The following is a 25391-nucleotide window of genomic DNA, read 5'->3' on the forward strand; positions in this document are numbered from 1 at the left end:
AAAAAAAAAAAAAAAAAAAGAAAAAAAAGGATTACAAATATTGTTTTGGGGGAAAAAAAAAAAAAAAAGGTCAATGGCAGAAGACGCCATCAAACTGCAGGGCTGGTTCCTGGAGAATGCTGGGCTGGAGGCCCAGTCTCTGCCCATAGTCGTCCGGGTCCTGTGGATGATGGACAGTGAGAGATGGGAGGCATATCAGCAGGAACACACCCCAAACACCTTGGAGGAGGGTGTGGAGTTTGTCCTCAACTACCTGGAGGCAACCATAAATGGAACAGCAGCCCAGGTAGCAGGACCACCAGCAGAGGAGTACCTGCTGTCCCCATCTCCACCAGCAGAGGGTGAGTACCTGCTTCCCCATCTCCACCAGCAGAGGGTGAGTACCTGCTGTCCCCATCTCCACCAGCAGAGGGTGAATGCCTGCTGGTTTTGCCTCCACAGCCCAAATGGGAGGAGCCTGAGCATCCACAGCCCAAATGGGAGGAGCCCAAGCGGAAGGAGCCCGAATGTCCTACGCCTGAGTGGGAGGAGCCCGAATGTCCTACGCCTGAGTGGGGGGAGCCCGAACGTCCTACGCCTGAGTGGGGGGAGCCCGAACGTCCACAGCCTGAGTGGGGGGAGCCCGAACGTCCACAGCCCAACAGGGAGGAGTCGGGGCGTCCACAGCCCAACAGGGAGGAGTCGGGGCGTCCACAGCCCAACAGGGAGGAGTCGGGGCGTCAACAGCCCAACAGGGAGGAGTCGGGGCGTCCACAGCCCAACAGGGAGGAGTCGGGGCGTCCACAGCCCAAAAGGGAGGAGTCGGGGCGTCCACAGCCCAAAGGGAGGCAAGTCGGGGCTTCCACAGCCCTGGGACCCAAGCCACCAGCAGAGGGAAAATGCCTGCTGGTTCAGCCCCAAGAGCCAGAAGGGGAGGAGTTACAGGCTCAACCCCCTGAAAATTTTTTGGGGGGAGAAGGGCAGGATGCTGGTGTCCCCCAGCAGCCTCTCGCTATGCTGCTGAAGGCAGCACGGCGTGCACATGCCCAGCCGCCACAGCAGAGGGAGCCAGCACCGCCAGGAGCAGAGGAGCTGGAGCTGCCTCTACCTCCACCACCTCCAGGAGCAGAGGAGCAGGAGCTGCCTCTGCCTCCGCCACCACCACCGCAAGGAGCAGAGGAGCAGGAGCTGCCTCTGCCTCCACCACCTCCAGGAGCAGAGGAGCAGGAGCTGCCTCTGCCTCCGCCACCACCACCGCCAGGAGCAGAGGAGCTGGAGCTGCCTCTGCCTCCACCACCGCCAGGAGCAGAGGAGCTGGAGCTGCCTCTGCCTCCACCACCGCCAGGAGCAGAGGAGCTGGAGCTGCCTCTGCCTCCACCACCGCCCGGAGCAGAGGAGCAGGAGCTGCCTCTGCTGCCCGTACCTCCGCAGGGAGTACGGTGGCCGGAGCCCCAGAAAGGGGAGCTGCCGGCCACGAAGAAGGGGGAGGAGGTCTGGAGACCACTTTCCCCAGCAGCAGTTTCGCTGCAGGAGTTCTTGTGGCCGGAGCCCCACAGGAGGGAGCTGCCGGCTACGAAGAAGGGGGAGGTCGGGGGACCACCTACCCCCGCAGCTTTTTCGCTGCAGGACGGGACCAACAGGCTGTCAGCCGTGCCACTACCGGCAGGGGTGCTGACAGCATGGCCAGCCATGGGCCCACTGAAGCCTCCCTTCCCAGCCCGAGACTTTGTCCTGGACTGCTGGATTTTTAAGGGGGGAGGTGGCCATTGAGGCCATGTGTGCTGCGCACAAGGGGGGGTATATGTGGCAAAGCGCCCCGCCCCTGTGTGCATTTGTGTTATGTGTATGTATGTTGCGTGTGTAAATGTTGGTGTATAGTCATTGGTACACGGGATATAAACGGGTCTGTGTTTCACGTGTATTTAAAAAGTGTATATTTGTATTTAGGCACGGGATTGCACATCACGCACGTGCATTTAAAATATAATATGTGAACACGGGGTTTCACGTAATGAATTCACGTGCTGGGATTCAAGTGAGTAATTAATTAGTAATTGAATCCCAGCACAACAGTATAAATAGATGCACGTTTAGTCACTCGTGGTTGGGTGTTCGGAAGAGGAGAACGGATGAGAGAGAGAGAGGAGTAATTAAAATCGTAAAAGTAAAGATAAGTTTGTTTGTACTCACCGTGTCTGTCTGTCTGTCCGTGCACCGTTTGTTTAGTGTTAGTCGTTTTGTATGTCTGTTTATTTTGGCTACCAGTGCCGTGTCCTGTTTTGTGTACCGTTTAAAACCTTTTTATTTGTTAATAAACGCTGAGTGCAGCCATTGCACTCAGCTCATCATCACAACCACTGTCTGTGTGTTTGAATTCCTGTCTGGTCTGACGCAACCCACTCTGGCCGTCTTTGTGACAGAGAGTCATTACAATACCTCACATGGGTTCAGAGGCTTTCACACTGTGGGAGAGTCATTACAATACCTCACATGGGTTCAGAGGCTTTCACACTGTGGGAGAGTCATTACAATACCTCACATGGGTTCAGAGGCTTTCGCACTGTGGGAGAGTCACTACAATACCTCACATGGGCTGCGAGGCTTTCACACTGTGGGAGAGTCACTACAATACCTCACATGGGTTCAGAGGCTTTCACACTGTGGGAGAGTCATTACAATACCTCACATGGGTTCAGAGGCTTTCACACTGTGGGAGAGTCACTACAATACCTCACATAGGTTCAGAGGCTTTCACACTGTGGGAGAGTCACTACAATACCTCACATGGGTTCAGAGGCTTTCACACTGTGGGAGAGTCACTACAATACCTCACATGGGTTCAGAGGTTTTCACACTGTGGGATAGTCACTACAATACCACACATGGGCTCCGAGGCTTTCACACTGTGGGAGAGTCACTACAATACCTCACATGGGTTCAGAGGCTTTCACACTGTGGGAGAGTCATTACAATACCTCACATGGGTTCAGAGGCTTTCGCACTGTGGGAGAGTCACTACAATACCTCACATGGGCTCCGAGGCTTTCACACTGTGTGAGAGTCACTACAATACCTCACATGGGTTCAGAGGCTTTCACACTGTGGGAGAGTCACTACAATACCTCACATGGGTTCCAAGGCTTTCACACTGTGGGAGAGTCATTACAATACCTCACATGGGTTCAGAGGCTTTCACACTGTGAGAGAGTCACTACAATACCTCACATGGGCTCCGAGGCTTTCACACTGTGGGAGAGTCACTACAATACCTCACATGGGTTCAGAGGCTTTCACACTGTGGGAGAGTCACTACAATACCTCACATGGGTTCAGAGTCTTTCACACTGTGGGAGAGTCACTACAATACCTCACATGGGTTCAGAGGCTTTCACACTGTGGGAGAGTCACTACAATACCTCATATGGGCTCCGAGGCTTTCACACTGTGGGAGAGTCACTACAATACCTCACATGGGTTCAGAGTCTTTCACACTGTGGGAGAGTCACTACAATACCTCACATGGGCTCCAAGACTTTCACACTGTGGGAGAGTCATTACAATACCTCACATGGGCTCTGAGGCTTTCACACTGTGGGAGAGTCACTACAATACCTCACATGGGCTCCAAGGCTTTCACACTGTGGGAGAGTCACTACAATACCTCACATGGGTTCAGAGGCTTTCACACTGTGGGAGAGTCACTACAATACCTCACATGGGTTCAGAGGCTTTCACACTGTGGGAGAGTCACTACAATACCTCACATGGGCTCCGAGGCTTTCACACTGTGGGAGAGTCTCTACAATACCTCACATGGGCTCCGAGGCTTTCACACTGTGGGAGAGTCACTATAATACCTCACATGGGCTCTGAGGCTTTCGCACTGTGGGAGAGTCACTACAATACCTCACATGGGTTCAGAGGCTTTCACACTGTGGGAGAGTCACTACAATACCTCACATGGGCTCCAAGGCTTTCGCACTGTGGGAGAGTCACAACAATACCTCAAATGAGCTCCAAGGCTTTCACACTGTGGGAGAGTCACTACAATACCTCACATGGGCTCCGAGGCTTTCACACTGGGAGAGTCACTACAATACCTCACATGGGCTCCGAGGCTTTCACACTGTAGGAGAGTCACTACAATACCTCACATGGGTTCCGAGGCTTTCACACTGTGAGAGAGTCACTACAATACCTCACATGGGCTCCGAGGCTTTCACACTGTGGGAGAGTCACTACAATACCTCACATGGGTTCAGAGGCTTTCACACTGTGGGTTAGTCACTACAATACCTCACATGGGCTCCATGGCTTTCACACTGTGGGAGAGTCATTACAATACCTCACATGGGCTCCAAGGCTTTCACACTGTGGGAGAGTCACTACAATACCTCACATGGGCTCCAAGGCTTTCACACTGTGGGAGAGACACTACAATACCTCACATGGGCTCCGAGGCTTTCACACTGGGAGAGTCACTACAATACCTCACATGGGTTCAGAGGCTTTCACACTGTGGGAGAGTCATTACAATACCTCACATGGGCTCCGAGGCTTTCACACTGTGGGAGAGTCTCTACAATACCTCACATGGGCTCCAAGGCTTTCACACTGTGGGAGAGTCATTACAATACCTCACATGGGCTCCAAGGCTTTCACACTCTGGGAGAGTCACTACAATACCTCACATGGGCTCCGAGGCTTTCACACTGTGGGAGAGTCACTACAATACCTCACATGGGCTCCGAGGCTTTCACACTGGGAGAGTCACTACAATACCTCACATGGGTTCAGAGGCTTTCACACTGTGGGAGAGTCATTACAATACCTCACATGGGCTCCGAGGCTTTCACACTGGGAGAGTCACTACAATACCTCACATGGGCTCCGAGGCTTTCACACTGTGGGAGAGTCACTACAATACCTCACATGGGTTCAGAGGCTTTCACACTGTGGGAGAGTCACTACAATACCTCACATGGGTTCAGAGGCTTTCACACTGTGGGAGAGTCACTACAATACCTCACATGGGCTCCGAGGCTTTCACACTGTGGGAGAGTCACTACAATACCTCACATGGGCTCCGAGGCTTTCACACTGTGGGAGAGTCACTACAATACCTCACATGTGCTCTGAGGCTTTCACACTGTGGGAGAGTCACTACAATACCTCACATGGGTTCAGAGGCTTTCACAGTGTGGGAGAGTCATTACAATACCTCACATGGGTTCAGAGGCTTTCACACTGTGGGAGAGTCACTACAATACCTCACATGGGCTCCGAGGCTTTCACACTGTGGGAGAGTCACTACAATACCTCACATGGGCTCTGAGGCTTTCACACTGTGGGAGAGTCACTACAATACCTCACATGGGCTCCAAGGCTTTCACACTCTGGGAGAGTCACTACAATACCTCACATGGGCTCCGAGGCTTTCACACTGTGGGAGAGTCACTACAATACCTCACATGGGCTCCGAGGCTTTCACACTGTGGGAGAGTCACTACAATACCTCACATGGGTTCAGAGGCTTTCACACTGTGGGAGAGTCATTACAATACCTCACATGGGCTCCGAGGCTTTCACACTGGGAGAGTCACTACAATACCTCACATGGGCTCCGAGGCTTTCACACTGTGGGAGAGTCACTACAATACCTCACATGGGTTCAGAGGCTTTCACACTGTGGGAGAGTCACTACAATACCTCACATGGGTTCAGAGGCTTTCACACTGTGGGAGAGTCACTACAATACCTCACATGGGCTCCGAGGCTTTCACACTGTGGGAGAGTCACTACAATACCTCACATGGGCTCCGAGGCTTTCACACTGTGGGAGAGTCACTACAATACCTCACATGGGCTCTGAGGCTTTCACACTGTGGGAGAGTCACTACAATACCTCACATGGGTTCAGAGGCTTTCACACTGTGGGAGAGTCACTACAATACCTCACATGGGTTCAGAGGCTTTCACACTGTGGGAGAGTCACTACAATACCTCACATGGGCTCCGAGGCTTTCACACTGTGGGAGAGTCACTACAATACCTCACATGGGCTCTGAGGCTTTCACACTGTGGGAGAGTCACTACAATACCTCACATGGGCTCCGAGGCTTTCACACTGTGAGAGACTCAGCTTTGCAACCAAACTGGCATGAAAGGGTTAATCTTTGTTAAATGACACCCACAGTCGAACCTGATCTAGAGAATCACAGAATACAGCTGTGTACTGACGAGGAAGCCAATAGCTTGAGGCAATGGCAACAGCTGTTTGCAAACTTATACAAACTGCCCTTAAGAGGATAATAAAAATAACGAATATGTATAAAATAGGAGAAGATAGATCTCCACCTTTATATAATATAGGAGCAGCTAGATCTCCACCTTTATATAATATAGGAGCAGCTAGATATTCACCTTTATATAATATAGGAGCAGCCAGATCTTCACCTTTATATAATATAGGAGCAGCCAGATCTTCACCTTTGTACCACTGGAAGCCCTCTTGTCACTGCAGACTCGTCCTCCCACTGGCCTGCTGGATTGACAGCAGCACAGAAGAGGCCTGCTGTTCAGTTGTAGTAGGTGACACCATCACTGTTAGACCACTGCCAGTTCTCTTAGTCATGATACAGCCCGATCCAGGCATTCTTTTGTGTAGAATATTTTGCAAGATTTAAGAGCTGCTCTGCTCTTTCCTGGCTGCGCACAGTGGCCAGGTCTGTGTGCTTCTCTCTACAGTAGCTCTGAGCTTCAGACCAGCTCATCTCAGTATTCTCATAGTAATATCTTCTGAACTAAAGTTTGAAGCAGGACAAAAAACTTAATTAAAATAAAATGAACACAATTAAATAAAGGGCTTTTTAAAACAATTCAATATTTCAAGTCATGATGGCAAGGATAGTACAGCAGGAAATCAAAGGCACACAGGGATTAGAATGAGGTTTTCTTTTCTTGAGAGCTGTGTAAAGGGAACAGAATACCCTGGACTAAATGGCACGACAGTTTATTCCCAGGGTTAGGTGGAAGTTGGCCATCTAGACAGGAGGCAGAGCTACGGAACACAAAACCAATGACCTGGACGGGAAACGGCATGGCATCCGTGGATTGGAAGAGCAGATGTGCTCGTTGACCAAGGGGTCATGGGTGACATTATAAAAAAGGGGATGTAGTGATGTGATCTGTTCCTTTGTGAATGTTAAATGACCAAAAGGAGAACCTGTGCTGTGAAACGTGAGTGTTTTGTTTGTTTTTTGGGTAACACGTTATATTAAAGTGCTGCTTATTAATGTTTTGTACATATATACTAGATACTTAACTATGTTATAGATTGTTAATAAAGCATTGTAGATGGTTTATAACCATGCAATAGCCATAGACGGAATTACGTTTAAACATCCCAAAGTAAAATAGGTGGCTAAAAACTGTCCCCTTTATAAAAATGTAATTCCGTCTATGGCTATTGCATGGTTGTAAACAATCTACAATGTTTTATTAACACTCTATAACATAGTTATTAAGCATCTATTATATTAGAGTCAGTTTCAGGTAAATCACTCAGGATAGATGCTTTAATCAAACACTGTGGTAACCTTTTTATTAGTGTTTTTAAAACACATCAATGATCCTGTGATTTGTTTGAAGGGGGAGCTAGGAGATTTGCATTTTCCATTTGCTTAGAAGGGTTAGCAGCAGGGCTATGCAAAGTAGTGCAGTTCCCCTGCTTTCAAACTAAAGCCTTTTTGTGTTTCTACACATTCATTCTGTGCAACATTTGAGCATTTTAGTGTCTTTCTATACAGAATGTGTATTTATGTGAGAATTACAAATATGTATTGCTCTATGTATGTAAAATCTACAGTATAGCAATAATTATACATTTTATGACATTTTAAAATAATGTATTCCAGAATATTTCTCATACATATATATATAATTTATTTTTTAGCAGACGCCCTTATCCAGGGCGACTTACAATTGTTACAAGATATCACATTATTTTTACATACAATTGCCCATTTATACAGTTGGGTTTTTACTGGCGCAATCTAGGTAAAGTACCTTGCTCAAGGGTACAGCAGCAGTGTCCCCACTGGGGATTGAACCCACAACCCTCTGGTCAAGAGTCCAGAGCCCTAACCACTACTCCACACTGCTGCAAACATATATTTATATATTTGCATTTGTGAATATCAAGAAATAGATATAGACAAATACATCCACATAAAGTCTTACCTTATCATTCAAAGCAGCACCAAGGTTCTCCTCTCCAGCTGGCAACACACTGACAATATGACAACTCAGCTTTCAAATGATATCCTGAGTGTGATGGGAGGAGCCAAAGACAACACCCCAATGACATCACACTTTACAAAGTGACTCTCACTCCCATATAATATATGGCAGATTAGAGGGAGGAGAGGTAGTGTGGGATATTTATGTATTTATTTATTTATCTTGATATTTATTTATTTATCACTATCATATAAATACTGACATTTAATACTGTATGAAACGAAAATAAATATTCAACAGTTCTTGTTCAATTTGTATATTAGTGAAGATTTTTGTACATAAAGGTTATCATGCTTTCATATATTTTTACTTTCAAATTAAAAATATATATATTGTAACGACCTGGACAATTGCTTTGTTGCAGGACTTGTTGTCTGTTCTGTGAAAGGTCTCTATTACTTGCTGTACTGTAAATTTAATCAAAACGAGTATGAGTATAGCGTTTTTCAATATCACTTGCATGGCAGGGATAATCTGACTTTATTACCCAACTATGTTATTGATGAATGACCATAATTCATTTGGGAGTCACTTTAATGTATTGTGCAGTATAAAATGAAACATAAAAATGAATTTTAATACACTCAATCTCTGTTTGATGGCTATAAAATCAATATATTGTATAGGATAAATTGTATACACATGGATCGCATCCCGAGGTTTAACATTAAACCAGTTCCAAAGAACCGGGAGCTGGTCGCGGTAATCATGTGGAAGGCAAAGTGGGCTACAATGAACACACCTGCCTCTGTTTAAACTGTGTCAGATGTTTATTTTAACTGCACTAGGACAGATTCCTTTGACACGTTATGAATGTTAATAAGCCTAATTAGAAGTTACAGTGGTTTGATTTCATATTCACCAATCCAAACTACAGAAGCAATAGCGTGTTGAATGTGCTCACTACAGTATATTAGGAGGACATCTTCCAAACATCCTTGATGCTCTATACGATTTTTATCAATAAAAAGTGCATCTACCAGAAGTGGGGCTCGAACCCACGCGGACATACGTCCATTGGAGCTTAAGTCCAACGACTTAACCACTCGGCCATCCTGGTTCTGGTCACTAACGAAAATAACTTGTTTCAGGTTCCCTGTCTTCAATGAAGGCGTTTCCATGCGTGCTTGCTTGCTTGCTTTTTCTTTCTTTCTTTCTTTCTTTCTTTCTTTCTTTCTTTCTTTCTTTCTTTCTTTCTTTCTTTCTTTCTTTCTTTCTAATACAGTTTTAGGGCAGTATATATACGTACATGTTGTTTTGTAAATAACACAAGTTTGCAAAACGATTTCCTATTCTCTTTGCCTGTTCTGAGTCAAAGAAAACGGTAATTTCATGTCCGTCAGTTCTTTATTTTGTCGAAGGATCGAATTCTGGCAGAAACATCTCACGGGGAACTCCTGTAATCGGTACATTAATCAGCTCAGGAAGCTGCTCTGTAGCACAATCAGGAAACGCGTTCGGCTATTGCCCGAAAGGTTGGTGGTTCAAGCCTACTCAGGGACCATGCTTTCTGGATTTCATAAGAAACCTGCAATGTAATGAACAAAACTATTTCCTCACTTTATTATTATTATTACTATTTATTAGCAGATGCCCTTATCCAGGGTGACTTACAATTGTTACTTTATCCATTCTAACAAAAGAGAAACCAAAACTTGTGTTATTTATTTCAAATTAAAGAAAAAAATATTAAAAAAACACAATTCTTCCTGTCTCAACAATTGACCACTGAAAGGTTTGTTCAATATTCTTCCAAATTCGTTTCTTAACAAATTACATTGCGCTAATTATTTGTTTATTTAGCAGACACCTTTACCCAAGGCGACTTACAGAGAGACTAGGGTGTGTGAACTATGTATCAGCTGCAGAGTCACTTACAATTACGTCTCACCCGAAAGACGGAGCACAAGGAGGTTAAGTGACTTGCTTAGAGTCACACAATGAGCCAGTGACTGAGGTGGGATTTAAACCAGGGACCTCCTGGTTACAAGACCATTTCTTTAACCACTGGACCATATAGCCTTAAAGTGACCGATAGCTTTGTTCACATATTAAAATGCTCTTTTCAGGATTCCCGCATATTCTGAAATGCACAACATAATATGGCAATGAAATGAAAGGGAAATAACTGCTTTCATTCCTCTGGTCTTGTATTGTCACGCTGTCTGCTATCTATATGAAAGTGTCCTAGTCACCTAAAGGATAAGGCACTGGCCTCCTAAACCAGGGATTGTGATTTCGAGTCAATGTTTTATTAAAAACGAACATTATTTCTATTTGTTATTTGGCTGTGATGTGTTTATAGATCTTGATATCTGCTATTGCCACTCTTTTGCTGAGCACGCAGTAGTCGTGGCCGAGTGGTTAAGGCGATGGACTTGAAATCCATTGGGGTCTCCCCGCGCAGGTTCAAATCCTGCCGACTACGTACACGTTTTGTACGTCCTCATTGTTATTTCTTATAGGTCTGTTAAGCTTAAAGGTCTATATTGCTTGCCGTACTGTAAATTTCTTCAAAACTAGTATGTGTATAACTGTGTTCAATATCGCATGCATGGAAGGGTTAATATGACTTTATTACCCAACTATGTCATTGATGAGTGAGCAGAATTAATTTGGGAGTCACTTTAATGTATTAATACACTCAATCTCTGTTTGATGGCTATACAATCAACATATTCTATTGGCTTAATTGTATAAATAAATGTGCGGTCATAATTCCAGTCACCAGAGCACGAAAACACAACGTAGTCGGCAGGATTTGAACCTGCGCGGGGAGACCCCAATGGATTTCGAGTCCATCGCCTTAAACACTCGGCCACGACTACACATGGTTCGGTTTCTGAGGTTTAACATTAAACCAGTTCCAAAGAACCGGGAGCTGGTCGTGGTAATCATGTGGAAGGCAAAGTGGGCTACAATGAACACACCTGCCTCTGTTTAAACTGTGTCAGATGTTTATTTTAACTGCACTAGGACAGATTCCTTTGACACGTTATGAATGTTAATAAGCCTAATTAGAAGTTACAGTGGTTTGATTTCATATTCACCAATCCAAACTACAGAAGCAATAGCGTGTTGAATGTGCTCACTACAGTATATTAGGAGGACATCTTCCAAACATCCTTGATGCTCTATACGATTTTTATCAATAAAAAGTGCATCTACCAGAAATGGGGCTCGAACCCACGCGGACATACGTCCATTGGAGCTTAAGTCCAACGCCTTAACCACTCGGCCATCCTGGTTGTGGTCACTAACGAAAATAACTTGTTTCAGGTTCCCTGTCTTCAATGAAGGCGTTTCCATGCGTGCTTGCTTGCTTGCTTGCTTGCTTGCTTGCTTTTTTTCTTTCTTTCTTTCTTTCTTTCTTTCTTTCTTTCTTTCTTTCTTTCTTTCTTTCTTTCTTTCTTTCTTTCTTTCTTTCTAATACAGTTTTAGGGCAGTATATATACGTACATGTTGTTTTGTAAATAACACAAGTTTGCAAAACGATTTCCTATTCTCTTTGCCTGTTCTGAGTCAAAGAAAACTGTACTTTCATGTCCGTCAGTTCTTTATTTCGTCGAAGGAACGAATTCTGGCAGAAACATCTCACGGGGAACTCCTGTAATCGGTACATTAATCAGCTCAGGAAGCTGCTCTGTAGCACAATCAGGGAACGCGTTCGGCTATTGCCCGAAAGGTTGGTGGTTCAAGCCTACTCAGGGACCATGCTTTCTGGATTTCATAAGAAAACTGCAATGTAATGAACAAAACTATTTCCTCACTTTATTATTATTATTATTATTTATTAGCAGATGCCCTTATCCAGGGTGACTTACAATTGTTACTTTATCCATTCTATCAAAAGAGAAACCAAAACTTGTGTTATTTATTTCAAATTAAAGAAAAAAATATTAAAAAAACACAATTCTTCCTGTCTCAACAATTGACCACTGAAAGGTTTGTTCAATATTCTTCCAAATTCGTTTCTTAACAAATTACATTGCGCTAATTATTTGTTTATTTAGCAGACACCTTTACCCAAGGCGACTTACAGAGAGACTAGGGTGTGTGAACTATGTATCAGCTGCAGAGTCACTTACAGTTACGTCTCACCCGAAAGACGGAGCACAAGGAGGTTAAGTGACTTGCTCAGAGTCACACAATGAGCCAGTGACTGAGGTGGGATTTAAACCAGGGACCTCCTGGTTACAAGACCATTTCTTTAACCACTGGACCACATAGCCTTAAAGTGACCGATAGCTTTGTTCACATATTAAAATGCTGTTTTCAGGATTCCCGCATATTCTGAAATGCACAACATAATATGGCAATGAAATGAAAGGGAAATAACTGCTTTCATTCCTCTGGTCTTGTATTGTCACGCTGTCTGCTATCTATATGAAAGTGTCCTAGTCACCTAAAGGATAAGGCACTGGCCTCCTAAACCAGGGATTGTGATTTCGAGTCAATGTTTTATTAAAAACGAACATTATTTCTATTTGTTATTTGGCTGTGATGTGTTTATAGATCTTGATATCTGCTATAGCCACGCTTTTGCAAGGCACAAAGTAGTCGTGGCCGAGTGGTTAAGGCGATGGACTTGAAATCCATTGGGGTCTCTCCGCGCAGGTTCAAATCCTGCCGACTACGTACACGTTTTGTATGTCCTTATTGTTATTTCTTATCGGTCTGTTAAGCTTAAAGGTCTATATTACTTGCCGTACTGTAAATTTCTTCAAAACTAGTATGTGTATAACTGTTTTCAATATCGCATGCATGGAAGGGTTAATATGACTTTATTACCCAACTATGTCATTGATGAGTGAGCAGAATTAATTTGGGAGTCACTTTAATGTATTAATACACTCAATCTCTGTTTGATGGCTATACAATCAACATATTGTATATGCTTAATTGTATAAATAAATGTGCGGTCATAATTCCAGTCACCAGAGCACGAAAACACAACGTAGTCGGCAGGATTTGAACCTGCGCGGGCAGACCCCAATGGATTTCGAGTCCATCGCCTTAACCACTCGGCCACGACTACACATGGTTTGATTTCTGAGGTTTAACATTAAACCAGTTCCAAAGAACCGGGAGCTGGTCGTGGTAATCGTGTGGAAGGCAAAGTGGGCTACAATGAACACACCTGCCTCTGTTTAAACTGTGTCAGATGTTTATTTTAACTGCACTAGGACAGATTCCTTTGACACGTTATGAATGTTAATAAGCCTAATTAGAAGTTACAGTGGTTTGATTTCATATTCACCAATCCAAACTACAGAAGCAATGGCGTGTTGAATGTGCTCACTATAGTATATTAGGAGGACATCTTCAAAACATCATTGACACTCTATACGATTTTTATCAATAAAAAGTATATCTACCAGAAGTGGGGCTCGAACCCACGCGGCCATACGCCCATTGGATCTTAAGTCCAACGCCTTAACCACTCGGCCATTCTGGTTGTAGTCACTACCATTAAAACGAATGCTGCTGATCCATACTGTACAGAGAGCAGTGCTCAGCATGCCACAAAAGACTTGTTTCAGCTGACCTGTCTTCAATGAAGGCGTTTCCATGAATCTTTTCTTTTTTTTCTTTCTTTCTTTCTTTCTTTCTTTCTTTCTAATACAGTTTTACGGCAGTATATATACGTACATGTTGTTTTGTAAATAAAACAAGTTTGTAAAACGGTTTCCTATTCTCTTTGCCTGTTCTCAGTCAAAGAAAGCTGTACTTTCATGTCCGTCAGTTCTTTATTTCGTGTCGAAGGAACGAATTCTGGCAGAAACATCTCAGGGTGTAATCGGTACATTGAAAAGCTCAGGATGCTGCTCTGTAGCACAATCAAGCCCTTTTCTTTAACCACTGGATCACACAGCTCTGTCACTGTTAGTGATATATTTTTCGTGTGGCTCTATAAGAACTCAGTGTGTCTTAGCCAGAGAGGTTGAACTGCTGCTGCTGCTGCTACTACTACTACTAATAATAATAGTTTTTGCGATCAAGTAATATGGAAATGTGAGAAATATCACATCGCAAAGACACTGCTTGAAGGCAAGTGGTCTGTCTGTACAAGACACCACCTGTAATGAAACTTTATTGGGAGAATCATAGAATACAACTCTGTACCAACTAATAAGACCCTGTTTCAAAGCATGGGGTCAGTATTTTTTATATAAGCGAGAGGGTAAAACAATGCACCAGCAAAGGGGTTCATTTTTAATGGCAACTTAAGTAAGGGAATCAAAGAAAGAATACAGCTGTGTACCAAACATTAAGACAACAGCTGTCACGTGTACTGTCTCTATGCAGCGTAACTTCAAAAGTAACATGACCTCAATATGGCAGCCATGTTAGGTCAGAGGTCAATGCCATGATCACCAACACTACAATACCTCACATGGGCTCCGAGGCTTTCGCACTGTGGGAGAGTCATTACAATACCTCACATGGGTTCAGAGGCTTTCGCACTGTGGGAGAGTCATTACAATACCTCACATGGGTTCAGAGGCTTTCACACTGTGAGAGAGTCATTACAATACCTCACATGGGCTCCGAGGCTTTCACACTGTGGGAGAGTCACTACAATACCTCACATGGGTTCAGAGGCTTTCACACTGTGGGAGAGTCACTACAATACCTCACATGGGCTCCGAGGCTTTCGCACTGTGGGAGAGTCACTACAATACCTCACATGGGCTCCGAGGCTTTCACACTGGGAGAGTCACTACAATACCTCACATGGGCTCCGAGGCTTTCACACTGGGAGAGTCACTACAATACCTCACATGGGCTCCGAGGTTTTCACACTGTGGGAGAGTCACTACAATACCTCATATGGGCTCCGAGGCTTTCACACTGTGGGAGAGTCACTACAATACCTCACATGGGCTCCGAGGCTTTCACACTGTGGGAGAGTCACTACAATACCTCACATGGGCTCCGAGGCTTTCACACTGTGGGAGAATCACTACAATACCTCACATGGGTTCAGAGGCTTTCACACTGTGGGAGAGTCACTACAATACCTCACATGGGTTCAGAGGCTTTCACACTGTGGGAGAGTCACTACAATACCTCACATGGGTTCAGAGGCTTTCACACTGTGGGAGAGTCACTACAATATCTCACATGGGCTCCGAGGCTTTCACACTGTGGGAGAGTCACTACAATACCTCACATGGGTTCAGAGGCTTTCACACTGTGGGAGAGTCACTACAATACCTCACATGGGCTCCGAGGCTTTCGCACTGTGGGAGAGTCACTACAATACCTCACATGGGATCCGAGGCTTTCACACTGGGAGAGTCACTACAATACCTCACATGGGCTCCGAAGCTTTCACACTGGGAGAGTCACTACAATACCTCACATGGGTTCAGAGGCTTTCACACTGTGGGAGAGTCACTTCAATACCTCACATGTGTTCAGAGGCTTTCACACTGTGGGAGAGTCACTACAATACCTCACATGGGCTCCGACGCTTTCACACTGTGGGAGAGTCACTACAATACCTCAAATGGGTTCAGAGGCTTTCACACTGTGGGAGAGTCATTACAATACCTCACATGGGCTCCGAGGCTTTCACACTGTGAGAGACTCAGATTTGCAACCAAACTGACATGAAAGGGTTAATCTTTGTTAAATGACACCCACAGTCGAACCTGATCTAGAGAATCACAGAATACAGCTGTGTACTGACGAGGAAGCCAATAGCTTGAGGCAATGGCAACAGCTGTTTGCAAACTTATACAAACTGCCCTTAAGAGGATAATAAAAATAACGAATATGTATAAAATAGGAGAAGATAGATCTTATATAATATAGGAGCTGCCAGATCTTCACCTTTGTACCACTGGAAACCCTCTTCTCACTGCAGACTCGTCCTCCCACTGGCCTGCTGGATTGACAGCAGCACAGAAGAGGCCTGCTGTTCAGTTGTAGTAGGTGACACCATCACTGTTAGACCACTGCCAGTTCTCTTAGTCATGATACAGCCTGATCCAGGCATTCTCTTGTGTAGAATATTTTGCAAGATTTAAGAGCTGCTCTGCTCTTTCCTGGCTGCGCACAGTGGCCAGGTCTGTGTGCTTCTCTCTACAGTAGCTCTGAGCTTCAGACCAGCTCATCTCAGTATTCTCATAGTAATATCTTCTGAACTAAAGTTTGAAGCAGGACAAAAAACTTAAATAAAATAAAATGAACACAATTAAATAAAAGGGCTTTTTTAAAACAATTCAATATTTCAAGTCATGATGGCAAGGATAGTACAGCAGGAAATCAAAGGCACACAGGGATTAGAATGAGGTTTTCTTGTCATCAGTTATATATATATATATATATATATATATATATATATATATATATATATATATATATATATATATATAGATATATATATGATGCATTTTCACTACCACGTTATCAAGAGGAATGGTAGGTCCTTGCGCCAAGTTACAGCGAAGTGCCAGAACTGCCAGTGATGATATGATGGGACTATCTATACAGCACAGATAGTTTATGGGTTTTCAGGGTAGGTTTTGGCACAGCAAAAGTAAAGCAGCCAAAAGCACCATTCCACATTTAATTTGTAGTTCCCAACACTCATACGTGAAATGCAGAAAAAAAAGTAAGTACCTGTTTGTTTGTGACAGAGATCGAATGATTCTTGATGTTCGATCTCCCTCTTGACCTGCCAGAGCGCTGTGTAAAGGGAACAGAATACCCTGGACTAAATGGCATGACAGTGTATTCCCAGGGTTAGGTGGAAGTTGGCAATCTAGACAGGAGGCAGAGCTACGGTACACGAAACCAATGACCTGGACGGGAAACTGCATGGCATCCGTGGATTGGAAGAGCAGATGTGCTCGTTGACCAAGGGGTCATGGGTGACATTATAAAAAAGGGGATGTAGTGATGTGATCTGTTCCTTTGTGAATGTTAAATGACCAAAAGGAGAACCTGTGCTGTGAAACGTGAGTGTTTTGTTTGATTTTTGGGTAACACTTTATATTAAAGTGCTGCTTATTAATGTTTTGTACATATATACTAGATACTTAACTATGTTATAGATTGTTAATAAAGCATTGTAGATGGTTTATAACCATGCAATAGCCATAGACGGAATTACGTTTAAACATCCCAAAGTAAAATAGGTGGCTAAAAACTGTCCCCTTTATAAAAATGTAATTATGTCTATGGCTATTGCATGGTTGTAAACAATCTACAGTGTTTTATTAACACTCTATAACATAGTTATTAAGCATCTATTATATTAGAGTCAGTTTCAGGTAAATCACTCAGGATAGATGCTTTAATCAAACACTGTGGTAACCTTTTTATAAGTGTTTTTAAAACACATCAATGATCCTGTGTTTTGTGTTATGAAAGCATTTGATTTGTTTGAAGGGGGAGCTAGGAGATTTGCATTTTCCATTTGCTTAGCAGGGTTAGCAGCAGGGCTATGCAAAGTAGTGCAGTTCCCCTGCTTTCAAACTAAAGCCTTTTTGTGTTTCTACACATTCATTCTGTGCAACATTTGAGCATTTTAGTGTCTTTCTATACAGAATGTGTATTTATGAGAGAATTACAAATATGTATTGCTCTATGTATGTAAAATCTACAGTATAGCAATAATTATACATTTTAAAATAATATATTCCAGAATATTTCTCATATATATATAATTTATTTTTTAGCAGACGCCCTTATCCAGGGAGACTTACAATTGTTACAAGATATCACATTATTTTTACATACAATTGCCCATTTATACAGTTGGGTTTTTACTGGAGCAATCTAGGTAAAGTACCTTGCTCAAGGGTACAGCAGCAGTGTCCCCACTGGGGATTGAACTCACAACCCTCTGGTCAAGAGTCCAGAGCCCTAACCACTGCTCCACACTGCTGCAAACATATATTTATATATTTGCATTTGTGAATATCAACAAATAGATATAGACAAATACATCCACATAAAGTCTTACCTTATCATTCAAAGCAGCACCAAGGTTCTCCTCTCCAGCTGGCAACACACTGACAATATGACAACTCAGCTTCCAAATGATATCCTGAGTGTGATGGGAGGAGCCAAAGACAACACCCAATGACATCACACTTTACAAAGTGACTCTCACTCCCATATAATATATGGCAGATTAGAGGGAGGAGAGGTAGTGTGGGATATTTATGTATTTATTTATTTATCTTGATATTTATTTATTTATCACTATCATATAAACACTGACATTTAATACTGTATAAAACGAAAATAAATATTCAACAGTTCTTGTTCAATTTGTATATTAGTGAAGATTTTTGTCATAAAGGTTCTCATGCTTTCATATATTTTTACTTTCAAATTAAAAAAAAATATATTGTAACGACCTGGACAATTGCTTTGTTGCAGGACTTGTTGTCTGTTCTGTGAAAGGTCTCTATTACTTGCTGTACTGTAAATTTCATCAAAACTAGTATGTGTATAGCTATTTTCAATATCACATGCATGGCAGGGATAATCTGACTTTATTACCCAACTATGTTATTGATGAATGACCATAATTCATTTGGGAGTCACTTTAATGTATTGTGCAGTATAAAATGAAACATAAAAATGAATTTTAATACACTCAATCTCTGTTTGATGGCTATAAAATCAATATATTGTATAGGATAAATTGTATACACATGGATCGCATCCCGAGGTTTAACATTAAACCAGTTCCAAAGAACCGGGAGCTGGTCGCGGTAATCATGTGGAAGGCAAAGTGGGCTACAATGAACACACCTGCCTCTGTTTAAACTGTGTCAGATGTTTATTTTAACTGCACTAGGACAGATTCCTTTGACACGTTATGAATGTTAATAAGCCTAATTAAAATTACAGTGGTTTGATTTCATATTCACCAATCCAAACTACAGAAGCTATAGCGTGTTGAATGTGCTCACTATAGTATATTAGGAGGACATCTTCAAAACATCATTGAGACTCTATACGATTTTTATCAATAAAAAGTATATCTACCAGAAGTGGGCTCGAACCCACGCGAACATACGTCCATTGGATCTTAAGTCCAACGCCTTAACCACTCGGCCATTCTGGTTGTAGTCACTACCATTAAAACAAATGCTGCTGATCCATGCTGTACAGAGAGCAGTGCTCAGCATGCCACAAAAAACTTGTTTCAGCTGACCTGTCTTCAATGAAGGAGTTTCCATGCGTCTATTCTTTTCTTTTCTCTCTCTTTCTTTCTTTCTTTCTTTCCTTCTTTCTTTCTTTCTTTCTTTCTTTCTTTCTTTCTAATACAGTTTTAGGGCAGTATATATACGTACATGTTGTTTTGTAAATAACACAAGTTTGTAAAACGGTTTCATATTCTCTTTGCCTGTTCGCAGTCAAAGAAAACTGTACTTTCATGTCCGTCAGTTCTTTATTTCGTCGAAGGAATGAATTCCAGCAGAAACATCTCACGGGACACTCCTGTAATCGGTACATTAATCAGCTCAGGAAGCTGCTCTGTAGCACAATCAGGGAACGCGTTCGGCTATTGCCCGAAAGATTGGTGGCTCAAGCCTACCCAGGGACCATGCTTTCTGGATTTCATAAGAAAACTGCAATGTAACGAACAAAACTATTTCCTCACTATTATTATTATTATTTATTAGCAGATGCCCTTATCCAGGGTTACTTTATCCATTCTAACAAAAGAGAAACCAAAACTTGTGTTATTTATTTCAAATTAATGAAAAAAAATATTTAAAAAACACAATTCTTCCTGTCTCAAAAATTGACCACTGAAAGGTTTGTTCAATATTCTTCCAAATTCGTTTCTTAACAAATTACATTGCGCTAATTATTAGTTTATTTAGCAGACACCTTTACCCAAGGCGAATTACAGAGAGACTAGGGTGTGTGAACTATGTATCAGCTGCAGAGTCACTTACAATTACGTCTCACCCGAAAGACGGAGCACAAGGAGGTTAAGTGACTTGCTCAGAGTCACACAATGAGCCAGTGACTGAGGTGGGATTTAAACCAGAGACCTCCTGGTTACAAGACCATTTCTTTAACCACTGGACCACATAGCCTTAAAGTGACCAATAGCTTTGTTCACATATTAAAATGCTGTTTTCAGGATTCCCGCATATTCTGAAATGCACAACATGATATGGCAATGAAATGACAGGGAAATAACTGCTTTCATCCCTCTGGTCTTGTACTGTCACGCTGACTGCTATCTATATGAAAGTGTCCTAGTCACCAAAAGGATAAGGCACTGGCCTCCTAAACCAGGGATTGTGATTTCGAGTCAATGTTTTATTAAAAACGAACATTATTTCTATTTATTTGGCTGTGATGTGTTTATAGATCTTGATATCTGCTATTGCCACGCTTTTGCTGAGCACAAAGTAGTCGTGGCCGAGTGGTTAAGGCGATGGACTTGAAATCCATTGGGGTCTCCCCGCGCAGGTTCAAATCCTGCCGACTACGTACACGTTTTGTATGTCTTCATTGTTATTTCTTATATGTCTGTTAAGCTCAAAGGTCTATATTACTTGCCGTACTGTAAATTTCTTCAAAACTAGTATGTGTATAACCATTTTCAATATCGCATGCATGGAAGGGTTAATATGACTTTACTACCCAACTATGTCATTGATGAGTGAGCAGAATTAATTTGGGAGTCACTTTAATGTATTAATACACTCAATCTCTGTTTGATGGCTATAAAATCAACATATTGTATAGACTTAATTGTATAAATAAATGTGCGGTCATAATTCCAGTCACCAGAGCAAAAAAACACAACGTAGTCGTCATGATTTGAACCTGCGCGGGGAGACCCCAATGGATTTCGAGTCCATCGCCTTAACCACTCTGCCACGACTACACATGGTTCGGTTTCTGAGGTTTAACATTAAACCAGTTCCAAAGAACCGGGAGCTGGTCGCGGTAATCGTGGAAGGCAAAGTGGGCTACAATGAACACACCTGCCTCTGTTTAAACTGTGTCAGATGTTTATTTTAACTGCACTAGGACAGATTCCTTTGACACGTTATGAATGTTAATAAGCCTAATTAGAAGTTACAGTGGTTTGATTTCATATTCACCAATCCAAACTACAGAAGCAATAGCGTGTTGAATGTGCTCACTACAGTATATTAGGAGGACATCTTCCAAACATCCTTGATGCTCTATACGATTTTTATCAATAAAAAGTGTATCTACCAGAAGTGGGGCTCGAACCCACGCGGACATACGTCCATTGGATCTTAAGTCCAACGCCTTAACCACTCGGCCATCCTGGTTCTGGTCACTAACGAAAATAACTTGTTTCAGGTTCCCTGTCTTCAATGAAGGCGTTTCCATGCTTGCTTGCTTGCATGCTTGCTTTCTTTTTTTCTTTCTTTCTTTCTTTCTTTCTTTCTTTCTTTCTTTCTTTCTTTCTTTCTTTCTTTCCTTCTTTCTTTCTTTCTTTCTTTCTTTCTTTCTTTCTTTCTTTCTTTCTTTCTAATACAGTTTTAGGGCAGTATATATATACGTACATGTTGTTTTGTAAATAACACAAGTTTGCAAAACGATTTCCTATTCTCTTTGCCTGTTCTGAGTCAAAGAAAACTGTACATTCATGTCCGTCAGTTCTTTATTTCGTCGAAGGAACGAATTCTGGCAGAAACATCTCACGGGGAACTCCTGTAATCGGTACATTAATCAGCTCAGGAAGCTGCTCTGTAGCACAATCAGGGAATGCTTTCGGCTATTGCCCGAAAGGTTGGTGGTTCAAGCCCACCCAGGGACCATGCTTTCTGGATTTCATAAGAAAACTGCAATGGAATGAACAAAACTATTTCCTCACTTTATTATTATTATTTATTAGCAGATGCCCTTATCCAGGGTGACTTACAATTGTTACTTTATCCATTCTAACAAAAGAGAAACCAAAACTTGTGTTATTTATTTCAAATTAAAGAAAAAATATTAAAAAAACACAATTTTTCCTGTCTCAACAATTGACCACTGAAAGGTTTGTTCAATATTGTTCCAAATTCGTTTCTTAACAAATTACATTGGGCTAATTATTTGTTTATTTAGCAGACACCTTTACCCAAGGCGACTTACAGAGAGACTAGGGTGTGTGAACTATGTATCAGCTGCAGAGTCACTTACAATTACGTCTCACCCGAAAGACGGAGCACAAGGAGTTTAAGTGACTTGCTCAGAGTCACACAATGAGCCAGTGACTGAGGTGGGATTTAAACCAGAGACCTCCTGTTTACAAAACCATTTCTTTAACCACTGGACCACATAGCCTTAAAGTGACCGATAGCTTTGTTCACATATTAAAATGCTGTTTTCAGGATTCCCGCATATTCTGAAATGCACAACATAATATGGCAATGAAATGAAAGGGAAATAACTGCTTTCATTCCTCTGGTCTTGTATTGTCACGCTGTCTGCTATCTATATGAAAGTGTCCTAGTCACCTAAAGGATAAGGCACTGGCCTCCTAAACCAGGGATTGTGATTTCGAGTCAATGTTTTATTAAAAACGAACATTATTTCTATTTGTTATTTGGCTGTGATGTGTTTATAGATCTTGATATCTGCTATTGCCACGCTTTTGCAAGGCACAAAGTAGTCGTGGCCGAGTGGTTAAGGCGATGGACTTGAAATCCATTGGGGTCTCCCCGCGCAGGTTCAAATCCTGCCGACTACGTACACTTTTTGTATGTCCTTATTGTTATTTCTTATGATTTCCATTACACGAGAGTAGATGTTAAAACTTCATGCTGATTTGAACTCGGCTCTCGCCAAGATAAGCACCAACTAAGACGTAGCTTTACAGTAAACTAATGTGATCCATATGCGTCTCCATCCATTTACGTTTCCTTCCATATGATGATGTAGATATCCTTCTGTCTGGTGTTAATGGCTGAAGTGTAATGCTGGCTCCAGGGATCAGCTTATTTTGCCTCCCTGGCGCATCAGCACACACAACGGCTGCGATGCTGGCTCCGGGGATCAACCAAAGTGCGGCCTCCCCAGCGCATCAGCATGACAACCGTCTGGATTGAGCTAAGTAGGGCACATCTCTGGGGTTTTCAAGTGGGCACCTTCCATCCTCAGTGTTTCGTCGACTAGCCCACGACACCTCAAGAGGGCTCGACGGTGATTCTGGCGTCCCAGCATCACCCCCCTCCGTCCCCCACTCAACTCAGCCCAGCTTACTTACCTGTCCCCAGCCAGAATTTTTCCGTCTCAACCACAGCCAGTTGCTGCTCCTCTCTGCTGCTTCAGATAAGTTCTTCACTGTGCGACGCAACTCTTGGCCACTGAATCCGACGTCTCTGAGAAACCGGGTTGTAGAGTGTGCCACAAATCCTCGACAACCCACTTCCACTGGGTAAACCCGAACTCTCCATCCTCGCTGTTCCGCTTCAGTGGCTAGTTGAGCATACCGCAGTTTCTTCCTCTCATACGCCTCATCTACAGCGCCCTCCCATGGCACTGTTAACTCTACCAGGTGAACAAGGCGTGCTGATCCAGACCACAAGACAATATCTGGTCGAAGGTTAGTGGTGGCAATCTCAGGTGGAAAAATAAGCCATTGACCAACATCTGCCAGCATTTTCCAGTCTCTAGCAGCTTCCAGTTGTCCTGGGCGAGGATTGGTTTTAACACCTTTTCTTGGTGGTTGCTCTCCTGGGCGGAGGAATGTTGTCTTTTGTGTGTAATGTTTTGATGGAACAGGTGGCAACTTATTGGTCATGTTACACTTGTCTTCCAATGCTAAGGCCAAACATCGCAGCACCTGGTCATGGCGCCAAGTAAACCGTCCTTGGCTAAGAGCCACCTTACATCCTGTCAAAATGTGCCTTAATGTTGCAGGTGATGAACACAAAGGACATGAGGGATCCTCTCCTACCCAGAGGTTTAGGTTCTGTGGTGATGGGAGAACATCATATGTTGACCTGATGAGGAAACTGATCCTGCTCTGTTCCATTGACCATAGGTCTTGCCAGCCAATCTTGCGTTGTTCCAAACTCTCCCATCTCATCCATTCTCCCTGTTTGGCCTGGGAAATGGCCTTTAAACACCTCATCCTCTCCACCTGCTTTTGCACCTCGTTGACTACCAGCTTCCTTCTTTGAGCTGGGGCCGCCTTGTGCCATGTAGGAGGAGTTGAACTGAAACCAAGACCCCCTCTTCCATGCTGAACTTGCCCCATGATATCACCAATTCGAAGGGCAGCCTTTGCATCTTCCACAGCTTTCTTTGCCGCCCACTTTCTTCCAGTTTTCAACACAGGTGCTGCCTCCCTTACGCATTTATCACGTGACTCTACTAATGTCATTTCCAGTCTGACCTTGGCGCACTTAAACTCCTCAGTTAGAGCAGAGACTGGTAGCTGCAGTATTCCTTTACCATAAAGTCCCACTCTGCTGAGGCAGCGTGGAACTCCCAACCATTTCCTGATGTATGAACTGATTAAAGCTTCCAGCTTCTCTACTGTTGTCAAAGAAACCTCGTACACAGTCAGTGGCCACAGCAACCTCGGCAGTAGACCAAACTGAAAGCACCAGAGTTTTAGTTTACCTGGTAGAGCGCAGCTGTCTATGCTCTTCAACCCTTCCACTGCTTGTTGTCTAACTTCTCCCACACGAACTGTGTCCTTTAGATCCCCGTTGTACCATCAACCAAGACTCTTCACTGGCTTCTCAGACACTGTTGGTATTGCCTCACCATTAATGAAGAATGTTTTATCTACTACTTTGCCTTTAATTATAGAGATGCTCCTTGATTTAGTGGGCTTGAATTGCATTCGTGCCCATTCAATGTTATTGGTTAATTTGCCCAATAATCGATTAGTGCAGGCTACTGTTGTAGTCATGGTTGTCATGTCATCCATGTATGCTCCAATTGGTGGTAGTCGCATTCCAGAAGCCAAGCGCTCTCCTCCTACTACCCATTTTGATGCCCTAATGATTACTTCCATTGCCATGGTAAAAGCCAGTGGAGAAATGGTGCATCCTGCCATTATTCCAACCTCTAGGCATTGCCATGTAGTGCTGAATTCTGAAGTTGAAAAACTGAATTGCAAATCTCCAAAATAG

The 25391-nt window shown here is 43.1% G+C and overlaps 12 non-coding genes across 12 annotated transcripts; 4 read left to right on the forward strand and 8 right to left on the reverse strand.

The window, feature by feature from the left end:
* Window positions 1-9257: 9257 nt before the first annotated feature.
* trnal-uaa (transfer RNA leucine (anticodon UAA)) lies at window positions 9258-9340 on the reverse strand. Its single transcript has one exon. It is a non-coding gene; the product is annotated as a tRNA-Leu (tRNA).
* Window positions 9341-10626: 1286 nt separating this feature from the next.
* Window positions 10627-10708, forward strand: trnas-uga (transfer RNA serine (anticodon UGA)). Its single transcript has one exon. It is a non-coding gene; the product is annotated as a tRNA-Ser (tRNA).
* Window positions 10709-11026: 318 nt separating this feature from the next.
* trnas-cga (transfer RNA serine (anticodon CGA)) lies at window positions 11027-11108 on the reverse strand. Its single transcript has one exon. It is a non-coding gene; the product is annotated as a tRNA-Ser (tRNA).
* Window positions 11109-11445: 337 nt separating this feature from the next.
* trnal-uaa (transfer RNA leucine (anticodon UAA)) lies at window positions 11446-11528 on the reverse strand. The gene has a single exon. It is a non-coding gene; the product is annotated as a tRNA-Leu (tRNA).
* A 1308-nt stretch (window positions 11529-12836) lies between these two features.
* Window positions 12837-12918, forward strand: trnas-uga (transfer RNA serine (anticodon UGA)). Its single transcript has one exon. It is a non-coding gene; the product is annotated as a tRNA-Ser (tRNA).
* A 318-nt stretch (window positions 12919-13236) lies between these two features.
* Window positions 13237-13318, reverse strand: trnas-uga (transfer RNA serine (anticodon UGA)). Its single transcript has one exon. It is a non-coding gene; the product is annotated as a tRNA-Ser (tRNA).
* A 337-nt stretch (window positions 13319-13655) lies between these two features.
* trnal-uaa (transfer RNA leucine (anticodon UAA)) lies at window positions 13656-13738 on the reverse strand. Its single transcript has one exon. It is a non-coding gene; the product is annotated as a tRNA-Leu (tRNA).
* Window positions 13739-19296: 5558 nt separating this feature from the next.
* On the reverse strand, window positions 19297-19378 carry trnal-uaa (transfer RNA leucine (anticodon UAA)). Its single transcript has one exon. It is a non-coding gene; the product is annotated as a tRNA-Leu (tRNA).
* A 1306-nt stretch (window positions 19379-20684) lies between these two features.
* trnas-uga (transfer RNA serine (anticodon UGA)) lies at window positions 20685-20766 on the forward strand. Its single transcript has one exon. It is a non-coding gene; the product is annotated as a tRNA-Ser (tRNA).
* A 318-nt stretch (window positions 20767-21084) lies between these two features.
* trnas-cga (transfer RNA serine (anticodon CGA)) lies at window positions 21085-21166 on the reverse strand. The gene has a single exon. It is a non-coding gene; the product is annotated as a tRNA-Ser (tRNA).
* Window positions 21167-21501: 335 nt separating this feature from the next.
* trnal-uaa (transfer RNA leucine (anticodon UAA)) lies at window positions 21502-21584 on the reverse strand. The gene has a single exon. It is a non-coding gene; the product is annotated as a tRNA-Leu (tRNA).
* A 1327-nt stretch (window positions 21585-22911) lies between these two features.
* Window positions 22912-22993, forward strand: trnas-uga (transfer RNA serine (anticodon UGA)). The gene has a single exon. It is a non-coding gene; the product is annotated as a tRNA-Ser (tRNA).
* The last annotated feature ends 2398 nt before the right edge of the window (window positions 22994-25391 follow it).

Source organism: Acipenser ruthenus, chromosome 38 (genome assembly GCF_902713425.1).
Source record: "Acipenser ruthenus chromosome 38, fAciRut3.2 maternal haplotype, whole genome shotgun sequence".
Lineage (NCBI taxonomy): Eukaryota > Metazoa > Chordata > Actinopteri > Acipenseriformes > Acipenseridae > Acipenser > Acipenser ruthenus.